The sequence below is a fragment of the Gorilla gorilla genome, chromosome 4 (genome assembly GCF_029281585.2).
Source record: "Gorilla gorilla gorilla isolate KB3781 chromosome 4, NHGRI_mGorGor1-v2.1_pri, whole genome shotgun sequence".
Lineage (NCBI taxonomy): Eukaryota > Metazoa > Chordata > Mammalia > Primates > Hominidae > Gorilla > Gorilla gorilla.
Window position 1 is genome coordinate 112,646,581 of NC_073228.2, and position 13,467 is coordinate 112,660,047.

Here is a 13,467-nt window from a genome sequence, read left to right on the forward strand (position 1 = left end):
ACCTCTCTATGATCTTCCATCTTCTATCTCTAGGCAACTACTGAACTGCCTTCTGTCACTGTATAGTTTGGTTTTCATTTCTTAGAATATTTTAAAAAGGAACCATACAGTACACACTCTATTTTGTCTGCCTTAATTTGTTCAGAATAGTTACTTTGAAATCCATCCATGTTGTTGCATGTATGAGTAATTCACTTTTTAAAATTGCTCATTAGGACTCTATTGTATGGATCTACTACAGTTTGTTTATCCATTTTCCTGTTAATAGGCATTTGGGTTGTTTCCAGTATTGGGCCATTACAAATAAAATGACATTTTTGGATTGTTCATTGCTGGTATATATATATATATATATATATATACACAATTGATTTTTGAATATTAACTTTTATCCTGTGGATTTACTGAACTTGTTTATTAATTCTAGTAGACTTTTGTTTTGTTTTGTTTTGTTTTTTTTACATGGTGTCTTGCTCTGTTGCCCAGGCTGGAGTACAGTGGCACCATCTTGGCTCACTGTAACCTCTGTCTCTCAGGTTCAGGCGATTCTCCTGGCTCAGCCTCCTGAGTAGCTGGGACTACAGGTGCCTGCCACCACTCCCAGCTTATTTTTTGTGTATATATATTTTTCCAGTAGAGATGGGGTTTCACCATGTTGGTCAGGCTGGTCTTGAACTCCTGACCTCAAGTGATATGCCTGCTCGGCCTCCCAAAGTGCTGGGGTTACAGGCATGAGCCACCGTGCCTGGCCTCTAGTTGGTTTTTAAAAATGAATTTCTTAGGATTTTATACTTATAGGATCATGTTATCTATGTATAAAGACAGTTTTACTTTTACCTTTTCAATCTAGGTGACCTTTTTTTTCTCCTTTTTCTTTTTCTTTTTCTTGCCTAATTGCCCTGGCTAGATCCTCCAGTATGATATTGAATAGAAGTGAGAGGAGCAAACAATGTTGGCTTGCCTTGTTCCTGAACTTAGGTGTAAAGCATTTATTTAGTCTTTCACCTTCAAGTATGACGTTTGCTGTAGTTTTTAAAGACCTAAAAAAAATCATACTGAAGTAATTTTTCTCTATTCCTGTGTTAGAATGGGTGTTGGATCTTGTCAAATGCTCTTTCTGCATCTATTGAGATAAATAGATACATATTTTGTTTGTTAATATGGTTATTTTGATTGATTTTCACATTTCAAATATTACACCAACCTTGCATCAAATCTCGCTAGTCATGACTAAGGATACAATTTTCTTAGTCATGATGTATTACTACTTTTTAAATTGTTGGATGTGATTTGCTAAGTTTTTGCTTATAATTTATCACCTATGTCTATGTTTCTTGTAATGTCTTTGTCTCATTTTCATGTGAGGATAATGCTGGCCTCAGACTGATTACCTTCTCACCAATTTTCTAGGAAGATTTGTATTGAGTTAGTATTATTTCTTTCTTAAATATTGGTAGACTTCACTTGTGAAACCATCTGGATCTGCTTGTTTTTATTTTTCCTTTTTGGTTAAGCTTTTAAAGTATAAATTCACTCTCTGTAATCAATATAGGCTATTTTAGCCAAGTATGGTGGCATGTGTTGGTTGTCCCAGCTACTTGGGAGGCTGAGAAGGGGGAGGATCGCTTGAGCCTATGAGTTCGAAGTTATATGCCATTGTACTCCAGACTGGGCGACAAAGTGAGACCTTGTCTCTGGAAGAAAAAAAAATGAGGCTACTTAGTTTGTTTCGTTTTGTTTTAGGTTTGGTAGGTTGTCTTTTCAGGAATTTGTCCATTTCATATAAGTTATAGAATGTATTGATAGTAATTTGTTCATAATAGTCCTTTATTCACCTTTTTATTTACATATTTTTTATTTATTTTTTTTGAGACAGTCTTGCTCTGACACCCAGACTGGAGTGCAGTGGCACGATCACGGCCCACTGCAAGCTCTGCCTCCCGGGTTCACGCCATTCTCCTGCCTCAGCCTCCCAAGTAGCTGGGACTACAGGCACCTGCCACCATGCCCGGCTAATTTTTTTGTATTTTTAGTAGAGACGAGGTTTCACCATGTTAGCCATGATGGTCTCGATCTCCTGACTTTGTGATCTGCCCGCCTCGGCCTCACCACCTTTTTATATTTATAGAATGTGTAGTGACATTTCCTTTATTAGTACCTTTTCTCTTGTTTCCTGATCATTGTGACTAGAGGTTTATCAGTCTTATTAATCTTCTCAAAGACCAGCTTTTGTTTTTTTTCTTCTGTTTTTGTGATTTCTACTTTAACAATTTCTGCTTTGTCCTTATTTCCTTCCTTCTGCTTGCTTTAGGCTTAGTTTGCACTTTTTCTGTTTTTCTTAATGTGGAAGCTGAGGTCATTGATTTGAGAACCATATTCTTTTCAAATGCAAGCATTTGGTATTCTAAAGTTCCTTAAATACTATTTTTTTTTGCAATTTGCCCTCAATTTTATATATTATGTTTTCATTTTTATTCCGGTCAAAATGCTTTGTAATTTCCTTTTTGATTATTTTTTTGTGTGTGTTTTTCTTTGATTCATAGGTTATTTAGAAGAATGTTGTCTAGTTTCCTAATGTTTTTTCATTTTTCTAGAGTTTTTTAATTTTTTAAAATTTAATTTCATTGTGGTCTGAGAATGTTTTTATGACTTTATTTCTTTTACATTTATGTAATAGTTTATTATGGACAGTAAATGTCTGTTTCGGTAAATGCTTTATGTGCACTTGATAAGAATGTGTATTATTCTATTGTTCTTTGGAGTGATCTACATTGTCAACTTGGTCCAGTTGTTTAATAGTATTATTCAAATTTATTATGTTCTTAACAATTTTTTTGTCTACCTGTTGTATCAGTTATTGATGGAAGGATATTGAAATTTCCAACCATAATTGTCGATTTGTCTATTTCTTCTTGTAGTTCTATCAGTTTTTACTTTATGTGTTTTGAAACTATTATTGGTATGTAAGCATTTATGAGTATTATATTCTTTTGATGACCTGACTACTTTATTATTATGAAATGACCTTTATTATGCCTGGTAATAATATTGTTTGCTCTGTTATTCACTCCGTTTGATATTAACGTAGCCATTCCAGCTTTCTTTTGATTAGTGTTTATTTATTTTTTCTTTTTCCTTTTTTACTTTATATTTTATTTTTTTACAACAGGGTCTCACTCTGTTGCTCAGGTTGGAGTGCAGTGGTGGTGCGATCATAGCTCGCTGCAGCCTCGAACTCCTGGGCTCAAGTAATCCTCCTGTCTCAGCCGACTGTGTAGCTGGGAATACAAGCATGTGCTGCCATGCCCAGCTAACTTTCTATAGAGATGGGGTTTCGCCATGCTCCCTAGGCTAGTCTCAAACCCCTGAGCTCAAGTTATCTGCCTCCCTGGGCCTCCCAAGGTGTTGAGAGTACAGGTATGAGCCACCACATCTGACCTATCTATATTCTTTTTTCATACTTTAACCAGTTTCAGTCTTTATTTCTGAAATGCATCTCTTGTAAACAGCATATAGTTATCTCTTTTGTTTCTTGATAATCCCTACCTTTTAATTAGTGGCATTTAGACCAATATTTAAATGTAACTTTTTATAATGTTAGGTTTAATCTGTCATTTTGCAGTTTATTTTCTTTTTGTTCCATGTATTCTGTATTTCACTTTGCCTTTATTCTACCTTTCTATGGATTAATTGAACATTTTTCTGAAGATTCTTATCTCTTCTGCTGATTTGTTAGCTCTAATGTTTTATTTTATTTTGTATGTAATTTACTATAATATACCTTTAACTGGTATGCCACTTTGTATATATACCATGGGAATCTTACAGTAGGATAGTTCTGTTTCTCCCTTTCCTGTCTTTGTGCTATTATTGTGATATATTTTATATATTTTACTTTTGCTTATGTTACAAACTACACACTACATTGTTTTTGTTTTGTTTAAATAGTAAATTATCTTCAATAATAAAATATTTCATATATTTATCCAAGTACTTACCTTTTCCAGCATTCTTTGTTTATTTATCTATGTCTCTATTTCTATATGGTATCATTTTACTTTTGCCTGAATGGCTTACTTTTAACATTTCTTGTAATGTAGTTCTGCAAGTAATCAATTCTCTATGTATGTCTGAAAAAATATTTATTTCACTTTCATTTTAAAATATATTTTTTGGGAGTATAGAATTTTTTTTTAAATAGATTTTTACCCCTTTATGTTTTTAAAGATGTTTCTCCAGTGCCTTGTCATGGAGAAATCTGCTCTAATCCTTATCTTGGTTGCTCTGAACATTTCATTTTCCTTTGGTAGCTTTTAAGATTTTCCTTTTATCATTAGTTTTAAGCAATTTGATCGTGATTTACTTTGTTGTAAGTTTTTTATTAAAGTTTTAATTTATGTTTGTATTTTTTGAGCTTCTTGTATTTGAGTTTTTAGTTTTCATCAAATTTGGAAAACTTTCAGCCATTATTTCTTCACATATATTTTCTGTCTCCCCTTCTCTTTTTGCTTTCTTTCAGAGACTCCAGTTACACATATATTAGGCTGCTTGTAGTTTTTTTACAGACTCCTAATGCTCTGATAATTTTTTTCCCCTTGTCTTTTTTTTCTGTTTCATTTTGGTTAGTTTCTATGGCTATGTGTAACAGTTTAGTAATCTTTTCTTCTGCAATGCCTAATTGCCTTTAATCCCATCTGGTGGTGGTTTTTGTTGTTGTTGTTGTTTTTGTTTTTTTGTTTTGTTGTTGTTGTTGTTGTTATCTCAGGCAGTATAGGTTTTGCCTCCTCAAGTATGATTTGGGTCTTTTCTTAAACCTTTTATATATCTACTTAACTTTTTGAACATACTGAATACCACTATAATAACTGTTTTGAAATCCTTGTCACCCAATTCTAACATCTGTGTCAGTCACTTTCAGTTGATTGATTTGTTCCCTCATTTTGGTTAGATATTTTTGCTTCTTTGAATGCCTGATAACTTTTGATGAGATGCCATACATTGTGAATTTTAAACTCATTAGACTGGGTCTCATTAACATTTTTAATAAAGCTATAAGACTTCTAGTCCAAGGAGAAAATGTAGAACATTGCCTTGATTCATGACAGAGAGAAGAATAATAAAATTTTGTTTGTGAAATGATGGAAGTTTAAAAATCATATTATTAGGGCCAGGCGCGGTGGCTCACGCCTGTAATCCCAGCACTTTGGGAGGCCGAGGTGGGTGGATCACGAGGTCAAGAGATCAAGACCAGCCTGGCCAACATTGTGAAACCCCGTCTCTACTAAAAAATACAAAAAAAAAATTAGCTGGGCGTGGTGGTGCGCGCCTGTAGTCCTAGCTACTTGGGAGGCTGAGGCAGGAGAATTGCTTGGACCTGGGAGGCGGAGGTTGCAGTGAGCCTAGATCGTGCCACTCTACTCTAGCCTGGTGACAGAGGAAGACTCCGTCTCAAAAAAAAAAAAAAAATCATATTATTAGTGCTTTTTGAGCTTGTTTTTCCTCTTGAAATTTATAATGATCCTCTACTGTTTTTCTATATGATATCTATAATATACTTTTCCATGTGTTTATTTTGTTTCATAAATTAATCTGAGGATTCCAGTTAAGGTGTTTCTGATTTTTCTTCTGCATAAGTTAAATAATTGAAGTTTTTGTATACTATAGTTAGATAATCCTTTTGTAGTACTTGATTTTTCAAGGGATTCAGTAAGTTTAGGTTTATCACTATACACCTTTAAGTAATTTGTCGTTGTGCTTGATTTGTCTTTTGATCTCATGTGAAATGAGAAAAATTTTTATATAAACCTTAAAGGAAAATGTTTTATCTCTTTTTTTAAGTTGGAATACTATTTGTTTTTCTATTCAAAAACATAAACTTTTAAGATTTACTTTTTATTTTTTTTCTTGTCAAGGGATTTCTGAAGAAATGCTGCAAAGAATATCTGTGTATTCTATTTATTATAGTTATTTTGTTTATTTAGGGCAGATCATAATTGATTTTACTACACCGTTATTTTACAGTATTCACAAAAATTAATAATGGTCACTTACAATGTTAGATAGTTTCTCTGGAAATTTCTCATAGACAAACAGTTTTTAAGTACATGATTGGGAGAATAAAGAAATAGTTGAAACCAAATCTGTCTGATTTCAGTGTCCATGGCCTTTGTTGGTTTTGCTTCTTCCTATGAAGAACGTGAATTAAATTAAACTCTGTTAATGATAATGAAAGACCAAAACACATTAACCTAAGTTTTAGAGTCTTAGTGGAGTTTATCATCCTTCCTAATTTGTTCTGAGAGTTATATGAGTTTATTTATTCCCAGATATTTTGGGCTCACCATTTCCTCAACTTGTTCATGTTGTAGATAATGTACATCATTGTATTAATCTGTTTTCATGCCGCTGATAAAGACTGGGCAATTTACAAAAGAAAGAGGTTTAACGGACTTACATTTCCATATGACTAGGGAGGCCTCACAGTCGTGGCAGAAGGCAAGGAGGAGCAAGTCATGTCTTACATGGATGGCAGCAGGCAAAGAGAGAGATTGGGCAGGGAAACTCTGCCTTATAAAGCCATCAGTCTCATGAGACTTATTCACGTGAGATTTATTCACTATCATGAGAACGCCATGGGAAAGACCTGCCGCCATGATTCAGTTACCTCCCAGTGGGTCTCTCCCACAACATGTGGGAATTCAACATGAGATTTGGGTGGGGACAAAGCCAAACCATATCAGTCATCTTCACCTATATATATACATGCAGGTTCTTGTGCAGATGCCATGTAGTACTTTGTTCAAAGTAAAAAACAAAAACAAAAACAAAAATTAAGAGTAAATATAATGCATGCCAATTTTATAATATGTAAGCAAAACCATATTGAATTGTATGGTATTGAATTTAATAATTTCAAATGTGATTTTGCTTTGAAATTTTATAGTTTACTTAAAGATATTCTGAAGTATCAGAAAAGATGTTAAAAATAACTACCTTGTAATTATATAATCAGATATAGCCTACTTAATTGATTCTGTATGTCTAGAATTATGCTACGGTTTTATGTTTACCAAGCCTCAAAATACCCGTCATAGTATTTATAAGGCTTTCTCTTACATGAGTAGGAGTCTGAATGCTTCTGCTTTATCATACATCATGTTCAGGAAAAAGAAAGAAAACAGGATAGCTACTCCACATTACACATGCCCATGTCAATCAGTCTAGAGGCACTTGAAAGGAGTTCTCTTCACCCTCTTTTATCACACAAGTGGGGAAACAAACTATCTTCCTAATTATCCTTTCTCTATGATAAATAAAAGAATGCTAAGGGATTGGTAAACCCAATGATAATTTATAAGCCGTCATTTACCCTAAGCAGACAGAGTAAGAGGATTACCTACTGCTAGAACTGTGGGGAGTAGCTAGAAGTCTCATTCAAAAGTAAATTTTTCTGTAATTGGGAAGTAGATTTTCTTAAATTGCCTCTTCATGCATTATGAATAGTTTGTGATATTTTATAGCCAGTTAAAATTGATTAGATCTGTTGAGTTGTCTCTGTAGAGTACTTTAATTATGAAAACCAGTTTGAAGTGAGTCCAGCCTTGAGACAGATGGTTAAATTTATGTTTAAATAAGTCCACATTTTAAAAAATGGATATGACTTTTTAAAAGCTCTTTTAGTTGATTTCCTCAATTTGAGGTCACCAAGAATGGCAACTAGCCTTCTTATTCAATATCTGTATATTTTGCTGATATTTAAATATCAAAATTATGTTTGGGTGATATATGGAGGTCCTTATATTCTGGAATTCAAATTTCTCTCTCAGTTTAACATATGGAAAAATTCATATTGGACATGGCAGTTGCCAAAGTAGAGTTCAAGCTACAGTTGTTGGTCATGAATTCTACTGAAGCTACCTGAAAATGAGAGGTTTCCACTTATTTTTGGGTTTAGTGATTAATATATATCAGCAGCTAACTTATGGAATGAATGCTTTTTGGTGCATAAAGTATGAAGTGAAATTTCATTAATATGACAGGAATTTTACAAGGTAATTAAAAGTAATGGCACTCTTAGCTTTAATCTAATTTGCATTGGTTTAAAGCTGTGCAGAAATTGGAATGACAGCTATAATAATCTCATTAAAAGCTGAAATATATGGGATGGAATATGCTATATGATTCATTTATATTCTTTGTATTACTTCCTAAATTTGTCCATATTTTGCTTAGTTTTGATAAGTAAACAAAGCTAAGTTCTACACATGAAAAAGTTAAGAGAAGTTCTGTCTTTTTGCTAATTTTCTTCTATATTTTATCGGTAAGCTTCTTTGCAATATTAGTTTTGGACTTAATTACTAAAAAAGATGATATAAATATCAGAGGGTAGTATTGATAATATAAACAGCACGATCTAAACAGCACAAGGTAAAATTATAATATTTCAATAACTTTTAAAAAATTGATTTGTTTAAATTTCTTTTTTTTCAAATAAGAACTATTTCAATTTATGCATTTAAGAACTATTTGTTGAGTTCTTGCTATATGTTAGTCACTGCTGTCTTAATTTGGGATATTGTAGATAACAATACATACAAAAATCCCAGCCTCCTTGAGGCTTACATTTTAGAGCAGAAGATAGCTGATTCATAAAATAAGTAAGTGAAACATAGCATGTGAAATGGTGATAAATACCGTGGAGAAAAATGAAACAAGGTAGGGAGATTGGGTATTGAGAAGATGATCATGTATTCCTCATGGAGAAAGAAACATTTAAATAAAGAATGAAGGAAGTCAGGGAGTGAACCGTGTGATCATCTGTAGCAAAGAGTACTCTAGGTAGAGGGAATAGCCAAACAAAGTCATTGAGATTTTATCATTTCTGGCATATTTGAAGATCAGTACAGATACCTTTTTGTCTGTAACTGAGTAGATTGATAAGAGAGAGGCGTGGAGGTATGAGATGAGGTCAGAGAGGAAGAATGATGGTGGTTGACAGGCGATGCATAGATTATGTAGGATCTTGGTAGTTCCTTTAAAACACTGACTTTTACTCAAGTAAGATGGGAAGCCATTGGAGTGTTTTGAGCAGAGGAGTGACGTGAATGAACTTACATTTTAACAGGATAATTGTTGTAACCTTTTTGAGAATAGTCTGAAATGAGAGAGGAAGGGCAGAAGTAAGGAGACAGTTACTTCCAGGCTGTTGCAGTAGTTTAAAAGGCAAGGGGTCATGCTGGTTTGGACCTGGTTGGTAGCAAAAGAAGTGCTGAGAAGTGCTCAAATTCTGTATAAACAATTAATTCTTGTTATTCATGGTAGTTTGATAAAGTCACTGTGTACATTAAATTAGTTAGTGCTGACTTGTTTCACCTAGGGGACATAAAGGTTTGTTTCCTGCAAGCAGTGACACAACATTTTCAGCAACTGATCAATACATAACTTTATTTTATGTATGTTTTCATTTAAAGACACCTAATTTAACGTTGAACTCACAACCAATGGTGCTGTAACTGATGGCTAAATGAAACTTATCTAGTACAGGTATCTTCTCTTTAAGGGTCATCACAGCCTTTTTGAGTGTAGGACCATTAGACTTCGGCACTAGGGCTGTTTCAAACGGTGAAATCACCAACAAAATTCACAAAAATGTGAAAAATGCACCACATAGACTGCAAATTGTTTACAGTTGTGAAAGCTGAAACAAAAAGTGGAGCCTAACTTTGTTCAACCTCAGCTAAGAACCTGTGCCTTTACTCAAATTTTTTGCTGCTCTGCACATGGCATGCCTGTAATTGACCTGGAATGCAATGCATGTATTGTTTTGGGGGTTTTAAAGAAATTTTACCCAGTAGGTAAATTCAGGAATACAGCTTTCACAAATAATGAAAATCTACCATATATTGAAAGTAGAGCTGGCTGGACGTGGTGGCTCATGCCTGTAATCCCAGCATTTTGGGAGGCCAAGGCAGATGGATCACTTGAGGCCAGGAGTTCAAGACCAACCTGGCCACTGGCCATCATGGTGAAACCGTGTCTCTACTAAAAATACAAAAAATTAACCAGCCCTGGTGGCACACGCCTATAGTCCCAGCTACTAGGGAGGCTGAGGCACCAGAATTGCCTGACCCAGGAGGCGGAGGTTGCAGTGAGCCAAGATTGCCCCCACTGCACTCCAGCTGGGCTGACAGAGCAGCAAGACCCTGTCTCAAAAAAAAAAAAAAAAAAAAAGCCTAGAGGATTTGCCATTGAATTGGATGTAGTTTGTGAGAGAAAGAAGAAAAGACTGATTCCAAGATTTTTGGCCTGAGCAACTGGAAGAATGGCATTGTTATTAACTGAAATGGGAAAAATGTGGGAAGACTGGTTTTTAGAGTCTTATTAGATACTCAAGTGGAACTGTTGAATTAAATCTCTAGTTCAGCAGTTCCAGGGAGAGGTCTGGAGTAGAACTATAAATATGAAATGTTAATTGTCATTTAAAGCCATGAGATTTTATGACATTACCAGTAGTATAAATGAAGATAAAAAAGAGAAGAGTCTTAACAAAGACTGAGCCCAACATTAAGAAGTCAGCGAAATAAAGAGTTAAAATGAATACAAAAGACCGGCCGGGCGCGGTGGCTCACGCCTGTAATCCCAGCACTTTGGGAGGCCGAGGCGGGCAGATGACAAGGTCAGGAGATCAAGACCACGGTGAAACCCTGTCTCTGCTAAAAAATACAAAAAATTAGCTGGGCGCGGTGGTGGGCGCCTGTAGACCCAGCTACTCGGGAGGCTGAGGCAGGAGAATGGTGTGAACCCAGGAGGCGGAGCTTGCAGTGAGTCAAGATCGCGCCACTGCACTCCAGCAAAAAAAAAAGAAAAAAGAAAAAAAAAGAAGAAGAATACAAAAGACCAATATAAAAGGAAAACTAAGTGAATGTACTATTCTGGAAGACAAATGTGGGAAGATAGGTTTCAAGGAAGAGCAAGTGATCAACTAGGTTGAATACTGCTAAAACATAAGGTGAGGACTAAGATTTGGAGTTAGCAAAGTGTAGGTTATTGGTGATTTTGACAAGAGAAGTTTCAGTGGAGTAGTACAGGGAAAACCCTAAATGGGCTGGGTTTAAGAAAGAAGGAGAAAAAAGAAACTGGAGATAACTAGTATCAGTTTTGCGGTAAAGGGGAGGAATGAAATACGGAATTAACTGGAAGAAGTGTAGTAAAGGGAGGAATTTTTTTTTTTTTTCCCAAGATTGGGAGCTATTACAGCTTGTTTGCTGATGGAAGTGCACTTCTAGGGAAGGAAAAACAGTTGAGCAGCAGGAATGAAGGAAGAATTGCTGGAGAAATGTCCCTCAGTAGGTGAGAGAGGATACATCTAGTACCCTAATAAATAGATTAGTGTTCACTTTGAACAAGGACAGTTTATTCATAGTAATAGCTTAGGAGAGATGGAGAGATATAAATTCAGATAAAAAGGTTAGATATGCTGGTGAAAGCTTATGGAAGTTCTCTTCAGAGTAATTTTTAAAAATGGGGTTCACAGACTCCCTCTTCACACTAATATGGTTCAGATTTCAAAATCATAAGGTACAAACCATTAAGTATACAATGAAAAGAGATATTTTATGCATAACATGTAGCTTTTAAGCCAGTTTGTTAAGTGTGTTCATCAACTTATTAGATACCTTTCGTGTCATAGTACATATTAGGAGTTGGAGGTTGGTATGTGTTTGTTTATGCTAAATTAATGATGATCTCTACATTTTTGATACAGTCATATCCTAACATGATGACTATTTGGTCAGCTTTCATTTTAATTTTCTTATCCAGTATCTTTTAGGAAGAGACTATAACTGTGCATCCCTCACATAACCTAGGACACCATGGATTGTAGATAAACATTTAAAGGATGAATGCCCTAAATTTTCTGTAAATGTTGTTCTTCCACACACTCGACTAGTCTTCTAAAGTAGAGTTAAATCTTTTTTTTTCAGTGTGGCTTCTTTGTGTATTAATATTACATGTAGTGGAAACATACCTGCTAGGAGACATACAAATTAAAACTAGATTTTCTTTTCTGAACTAGGAAATCAGTGTTTTGATTTTTAAAGAACAAATTGTTGAGGTTTCTTATCTGTAGGTTAAATAATACCAGTTCTTTAGATATAATGAATATTCTGATACTTTAAAATTTTGATCCAATTTTCACAGCTTTCTTTTAAGAAAACTATATTTTAACATCATTTCAGTCCTAGAGAAATGTTGAAAGAACAGTAGAAAGAATTCCCATATACCATTCACTCATGTTTCCCAAATGTTCACATTTTACCACACTTGCTTTATGCTTTTCTGTCTCTGTATGTGGTGCATACATATATATGCATGTGGGTGTATGTGTAAATATAAAAACGTAAATGTATATTTATTCAGTTGTCATATCTTTTTAGTTGCCTTTACACTGGAACAGTTAATAGTCTTTATGGTTCACAAAACATTGACATTTTTGAGCAGTATAGAACAGTTATTTTATGGAGTATTCCTTGATTTGTTTTTCTGCATAATATTTATTTTTCATAGGAATACCATAGAAATGATGTTCTGTTGTTGGTGCTTTATATCAGGTCCATGATGTCAGTTCATCCCATTATTGGATATTAATTTGATCATTGGAGTAAGGTGGTATATGCTTGATTTCTCCACACTTATGTTACATTTTCATTTTTCTTTTTGTTAATAAGTATTGTAGGGAAAACGTTGACGCTATGTAAATATGGCATTACTCTTCAGATTTTCACCCACTAGTTTTTATGTCTATCAATGGTTCTTGCCTAAATCATTTATTATTATGGCAGTTGTGAAATGGTAATTTTCTAATTCAATTATTCCTTTTACATTTATTAATTTGTTTTTAATATAAGGGCTTTCCCCTCCTGTTTATTTTTTAAATTTATGTATTAATTTAATGTATTAGAATGAACTCACAGATTCTGATTTTTATTCATGGATTATAATTTTATACTATCATAATGATAAACTATCATGCTCAGATTTGGCCAGTGGGAGCCACTTCAAACTGGCTCCTCTGTCCTTTTGACACATTCCTATCATTTATTGAGTACATATTTTCTGGCTCATCTTATACTTTTCCTACCTCAGGTTCCATTTCTCTATGAAACCCTAGTTCCTTTTAGTGGAGAATTGTATTTGGAAAACAGTGTCTGGCCATTGGTGTGCTCATTGCTAGTGGAGTATCTTATTCTAGGTCCTGTTAATTGACAGACACAGGAAATAAGCAACACATACACACTCATGTACACCTGTGCTTTTTTCTGTTATCTGTTGGTCTGTCTAGGGATACACTGAGGGGTTCACATTGATACTTCAAATTCTAGTCCAATACCATACAGTTTATTCCTCCTCTTCCTATTTATATATTTGCAACTGCTTTCTCTGGCAGTGAGACACCTAGCTTCTGTT

At 34.5% G+C, this 13,467-nt stretch overlaps 1 protein-coding gene across 9 annotated transcripts in view; it reads left to right on the forward strand.

Annotated features, from left to right (window-relative positions):
* The window catches only part of FER (FER tyrosine kinase), a 448,497-nt gene that overhangs the window by 96,890 nt on the left and 338,140 nt on the right, over positions 1 to 13,467 (forward strand). The window lies entirely within an intron of this gene.